A 6,521-nucleotide genomic window follows, 5' to 3' on the forward strand; every position below is an offset into this window, starting at 1 on the left:
AGGAGCGGTTCTGGTCTGGCAACATGAGTACAGATTCTTTGTTCACTAAGGTGCACACTGGCAGCAGATCGTTTGGGAGATGTCGCTTCAAATCTACCAGATATGGTAGAACACAAGCAGGAGGAATAGGTCCAAATCTATGTAAACCATTAGGCATTTTAGTAAATATGACTTTTTACCTAGTGCAGATTGTCCTCTTTTAATCCTCTTACTCTTGCCCATTTAGAAACCAGCTTTCAAAACTATGTTCCTGTAATGTAGAAATTAATTGTGAAATGTTTGTTGGATTGCACAGTTTCAAATATCTGAGGCTGCAATGGTGACTTATTTCTTTTTTACTTTTGAACTAGAGATCATCATTTGAAGTGTAAAAAAAAAAAAAAAAAAGCTATATGGGAAACATGTATGTGGGTGGACTATTTTGTAAGTAAGTAAAGCTGATGCAAAATGGTCAGTAGGGAGAAAAAAAAAAATCTCATGAGGTTGGTCCTGGTCTTACCTGCAAAGTTTATCCTCTAATGCACTTTGCATATGAATAATCATGTTGCTATGAAATCATGTTACACATTGAGCGACAGTTAACAGATCACGAATACTACTTGTTTCCTCCCCCCCCCCCCCCCTTTTTTTTTTTGCTTACATTTCAAAGAAGTGGAGATACTGGGGCGCTGCCTCTGGGATGGTGAATGATGTTTCAAAGAAGTGCAAGATAATCACAGGAATTAATGCAAGTCAACTATTTCAACATTTATGCTATTTTTTTTTCTCCACACAACTACCTACAAGGTTTTGCGTGGAAAAGATCACTTTCAGATCAGAATTTTTCTATCTTTACCAGAGTGTTGTTTGTGAAGCTAACACATTGGTTGGGAAACAAGTGCACCACAGGGACTTTATTTGTGCCCCCCCCCCCCCAACCAACTCTACCAGTGCAGAGGGAGTGGAGAGGTTGCTGCCCCGAGTCCTAGCTTCTTTCTCCCTCAGCTGTTTAATGACAGTACACTGATAAATTCTTGTTCTCTCCTGTGTTAATCACGTTCCCTGTGTAAGGGGCTCGTTGGACACAATTCACCAGCACGCTGGAATGATGCAACACTTCTACCCATGGCTGCAATCTCCCTTCTGCCTATGCACGAACTGCCTTTTTCATGGCTCGAAGGCTAAACATGTGGTCCATAACACTTTGGGTGCCCTACAACGTAGCTACTACATCATAGTTTCTGGCACCCTGGGTGCCCCATGATTATAGCTACATAAAATAAAAAAACAACAATGGAGACCGCCACCTGCACTTCGATGCAACTCAGGATGTGATCTGCAAGGAGGATGATGTCTTCAGTTCTTTCAACGGTAACTGAGGGATCACGTGACTGAGTGCTGGAGGGGCCTTTAGCATTCTGCCCCGCAAAGGGTTAAGGTATATCATGTTGCCTACAAACTGCAAATCAATCCCCTCAGCCTTTATAAGGTCTAGGACATAGTAACTTCAAGCTTGCTGAGGTGCGCACCTGCTCTGCCTCGCCTGCTGAAAATGGGGCTTTTTCCTGTCCTTGCAGGCGAGGCAGTGAGCGCGCTCTGGGGGCGGAGCGGAGGCGTGTCAGGAGGCAGAGCGGGAGGCGAGGCTAGTCCCCATCTCCCTTTGGATGGGAGCGGTCACGTGACCGCTTCCCCGAGCGGCAAATTTCAAACCTGCCTGTCTGTTCCAAGTTTCTCAGCCTCCGCACGCATCAGAGCGCATGCGGAGGGGGAAACTATAGCCGCGCTGATGACAGATGCAGGGGCTTTGTGCATCTGCTCAGCGCGGCTCAGCCCGCCTCAGCGAGCTTGAACTTAGGCCTAAGAAGCAGCAAGCTGGTGCACCTCTTGGATCGATAAGTAGAACGAACTCCCCAAGAAGAATAAGGAATACCAGTTGTGGTATTTATCATGAGTGAATTTATTACAATTCAAATGAAATATATCTTTTAATATATTACTAAGAATTGGCAGATACCTAAGCTAACAACGCAAGTTAAAAATACAAAAAGGGAAAGTGAAAAATAACCTCTAAAAATAAATAAACGGCTGAGCGCGCTGTGTTAGCAACCACCATACTGAAGTGTGCTCTACCCTGTCTGCTGACGTGCGCTTCGTGTGTAGACACACTTTGTCAGGGCTCAATTGATGCTTTTTAGATACTGTACCTATATGCATCTTCACTCTAGCACTTGTATTGAAAATGATTTTAAATCAACTAGCAGCTTGTCTGTGCCATTTCGGAATCGGGAATCCTTTACTAATGGTGCCCCTTGCTCCTCCACCATCCCTGGTCACATGATGAGACATTTCAAGACAGAGGAGAATTTGGGCTACTTATTAGAATGGATACCGAATTAGCACAGTAGGCGATTTTACAGCGGCTCTAAATAGACTTCAAAATTATCCATTATGTATTGGGTCTATTTCAAGCTTGCACTTGTCCCCATAGCACTAATGCATAGCATTACTATATGGGTTTCTGCTCCTGTTGTATGTATTTATGTATGTATGTATAGAGATAGAGCGCTTATTCAGTTTTTAGTGCATCTTTAGCATAGTAATAAGAGAACCTATGCTGATTACTGATACACATATAACAGTAAGTGTCACATATGAAGTGTCTGTCGAGTTAATATTAGAGTTATCTCTGGATGCTTTCTATATCTTTAAACATTGATACATACTGAATATCTGGACTAACATTCTGATTCATTTCTTCACACAGGTACTATATGTCTGTCTGGGTCGAATACTATAAATGTAACCACAATTGTAACAGAACTTATCTAATTAACATCTCCTTTGTATGTGTCTGACTTGATTAGGCAAACCCCTCCTTTAATTAATAGTCAAATTAATATGTTTAGAGTATTTAAATCTGTATCTTGGCTGTGTAACATCTTAAGTGTCACATATGACGTGTATGTGAAGTTAATATTGGAAGTGACGTCACTGCTGGCTGGCGAGGCCGTCAGTGTTGCCAGCTTCCACCAGGAGGAGTCAGGCAGCACTGGACGGGGCGCGCGCACACTGCGCTGAACCCCACCCCCTCCGTTAAGTTTCAAAATATATCAATATAAATTAAACCAATATAACCAATCATTTTTTATTTTATAAATATAATCTGAACGAGGAGGGGCGTATTGAACATGGTGGCCACTCTTGTACTCAATCAGCGATGGCCTTGATGTGCCGGCACTGGAATTATGCGTGTTCCGAGGACACTCATCATTGAACTGCTTGTCAAAATATTTCAGTGATGGAGGAGCCCCTTAATGAGTCCCTCTAAGAAAATGAAGACTGATGTTTAATCGCCTCTGCTGGCGGAGCTGCACTTGCCCTGCATGTCCGTGTATTTCTCAGGAACAAGTCCCAGGCCTCTGGCATCCAACGGGAATATAGCCAGATTAGGAGAAAGAGTAACAATAATAAAGGAATTCATTTTGGGTCCCTCAGACTTTGTGTGTCCTGATTTTGATATAACCATCGCTGCAGTGTTGGAATCGTAGCAGAGTGGTCTCCTGTACGAACCCCCCAGGTATCCACATACATCCCGTTTATGAGAGTGTCCAGTTTTGTATAACGCTGCCTCCACTGCGCTTCCAAAACGTTGAAGCTGATCACGCCGATTACCACCACCAGAAACACACGCCGAAGACTAGCGCGGCCACTAGGTCATTTTTCTCATTGGAGTAGGCGCCCGTACCCACAGCCGCCTTGATAACGTCCAGCTTGCTGCAGGGCTCGTCCAGGTGGCTGGCAGGAGAAAGGGATTCCCGGTAGGATGAGGGGTGGAGGGTAGGGGTATCCCGCCCGGTCACAGAGGAGGTAGAGGGTGGGGGGAGTTTGGAGGCAGGAGGGCGAGCCTGGGATTTGGGAGGAGGGTGGGTTGGCTGGGGTCTCTTAGCACTGAAGAGTAGATCGGGGTATACGATCCCCCCCAAAGTGGCGAGTGCTACAGAGTATACAGTCCCGAATATTGTGAGATATCACTTTTTGCCAATACATCCGGATATCATGGAGTGAGACAGTGATGTGAATGAATGAAGCTGGGTATAGCAACTTACACCCCTATTGTGGGAAGTGGCCTAGCGATGAGACATCATGGAACGAGAAGGGGATGACCGGTGGAGGGCTCTCAACCAATACCGGACCCCCGTCTGCAAAATTCCGCATATGTGGCCAATTCACCTGGGGCAGCTCCGTGCAAAGAATTGAAAAGTCACTTACTAGGTCTCGTAGCTCCGTCCAGGTATTTTTTATTAAAAATATCACCATCACAAATACAATTTCGTGACAAAAGACAAAGAAGTTTCACTTAAAATGTGCGTGCTCCTTGGTTGGGGAGGATCTATAGTGTCAAGATGAACATCCTTCCCCGAATTCTATACCTGTTCCAAACTCTCCCGGTTGCTGTGGTTAGAGCAGACATTGCAGGGCTCCAAAAAGCTATTTCTCAATTTATTTGGAAAGATAAAAAACCACGGATTATAGGGAAAATTATGCAAAAAGCCAAGGAAGCTGGTGGTCTAGCAGTTCCGAGCGTCATATCCTACTATAAAGCGGCACAATTGTGCCAAATCACGCAGTGGCATGGGGACCCGGGGCTCAGGAGGTGGGTGGCACTGGAGAAGGAGGTGTGCGCCCCGCTTGAGCTCAGGGACCTAATCTGGTACCCGAGGACATGGGTGAAGGATATGCTTATTCCACTATCCTCTGTGCGCAACTCACTCTCGATCTGGGAGGCTTCCAAAAGTAGCTGCTCTTTGACCTCCAAACACACACTGATGACTCCTTTATATGGCAACCCGGACTTTGCTCCTGGGCTGGCAGAAAAATGCTTCCCGCGCTGGCGGCAATTAGGGATTAGTCGATTGAAGGACCTGGAGGTTAAGGGCAAGATCAAATCTTTTGAACTATTACAGTCAGAAACGGACTTACCTAACACTGATTTTATGAGGTACCTCCAGGTTCGGGCATTTTATAACGCACACCCGGTGAGACCACCGCTGACTAAATTTGAACAGTTCTGCGTGCGCGGATCAGACACGCGGGGACTGATTTCTGCCTTGTACAGAGAGGTGGTGAATACTGACTCAGACAGGACAGTCAAACCCCGCTTCGTGACACAATGGGAAGAGGATCTCCAGACACAACTAGAGGACGAGGACTGGGCTGCGGTGTTCAAAGCTGCGGCCTCGAGCTCCATATGCACGACATTGAAGGAGAATTCATATAAGGTATTATTAAGGTGGTATCTCACCCCAATCAGATTAGCTAAATTGGTCCGGGGGGCTTCCCCGCTCTGCCCCAGGCGGTGCGGGGAACAGGGGGATCTGGTTCACATGCTGTGGTCTTGCCCGAGATTAGTGCCGGTCTGGACCCAGATCCGCGATTGGCTGCAGAGGATCTTTTTAGGGCTCACAATACAGCTGGACCCGTGGCTATTTTTATTAGGTAAACCTACAAACGAGGTATCTAGATCGGGTAACAAGCTGATAGCACATTTTGCTACCGCTATGAGGTGCGAGACCGCAGCACTGTGGAATCAGAATGCAATTCCTTCTATTGATAAAATCAGAAACAGAATTTGGTTCATTTGTAGAATGGAGAAGTTAACGAGTTTAGTTAACGACTCAGCCGACAAATTTGAAAAAGTATGGTCATTATGGCTTGCCCAGACTGATATTCAGGGGATGAATGAGGCCACAATATGGCTTTGATAGTGATAGGTGGGTTCTCCTTAGATGTTGGGCTGGGAGCCGGACAGGACGATCGGACAGTAGGGCTCCCCCCGTGGTACAGTGGTGAATCGGCTCACCGACCAACGAAAATCTGATGTGATCCGGATTTGAGCTCCTCTGAGAGGTGAACTGGAGCAGAGCAAAGGCAGTGGTGGTGAAAGACTCCTGCGAAACGTGGAATCAGCGCTTCTCCCAGGCCGCTCCCCCCCCATCCCTACCCACCCCCCCCTCCCTACCCCCTCTTTTTCCTTGTCCTTAGATGTTGTCAGTCTGTCTGTGTACTGTCCTGTGGTCCCCCCAATGTTCGTCCGTTACTTGTAAAGTATTCCTGTAAGTTTGGTGTATACCTGATACAATTGACAACATCCTGTTTTCTATGATGTGTATGCCCAAAAAACTAATAAAAACAAAGTTGAAAAAAAAAAAATGTGCGTGCTCGGCACACACACTTTTTTGTATGCACCACTTTCAACTCCTCATCCTCCAATACATGGGAACTCTCTCCCTGCATTTCATTATGCCTCCCTACTGCTTTTTCTTGTGCCGTTTTCTCACGCCATTATAAAGTTTTCTGTTCTCTCAAACTTCCCCACTCCCCTCCTATCCACATTTGTTTATCTCCCCTCCACCTATGCATGTGCCCATATACTGCACCACTATTTACACACCTCTTTCCCAACAACTACTACCCTCAATAAAAAGCACCCCCACAAATCCTCTATTCACCTCCTCTCGCCCCATACTGCCTCTTTGCTTCTG

The sequence above is a fragment of the Ascaphus truei genome, chromosome 2 (genome assembly GCF_040206685.1).
Source record: "Ascaphus truei isolate aAscTru1 chromosome 2, aAscTru1.hap1, whole genome shotgun sequence".
NCBI lineage: Eukaryota > Metazoa > Chordata > Amphibia > Anura > Ascaphidae > Ascaphus > Ascaphus truei.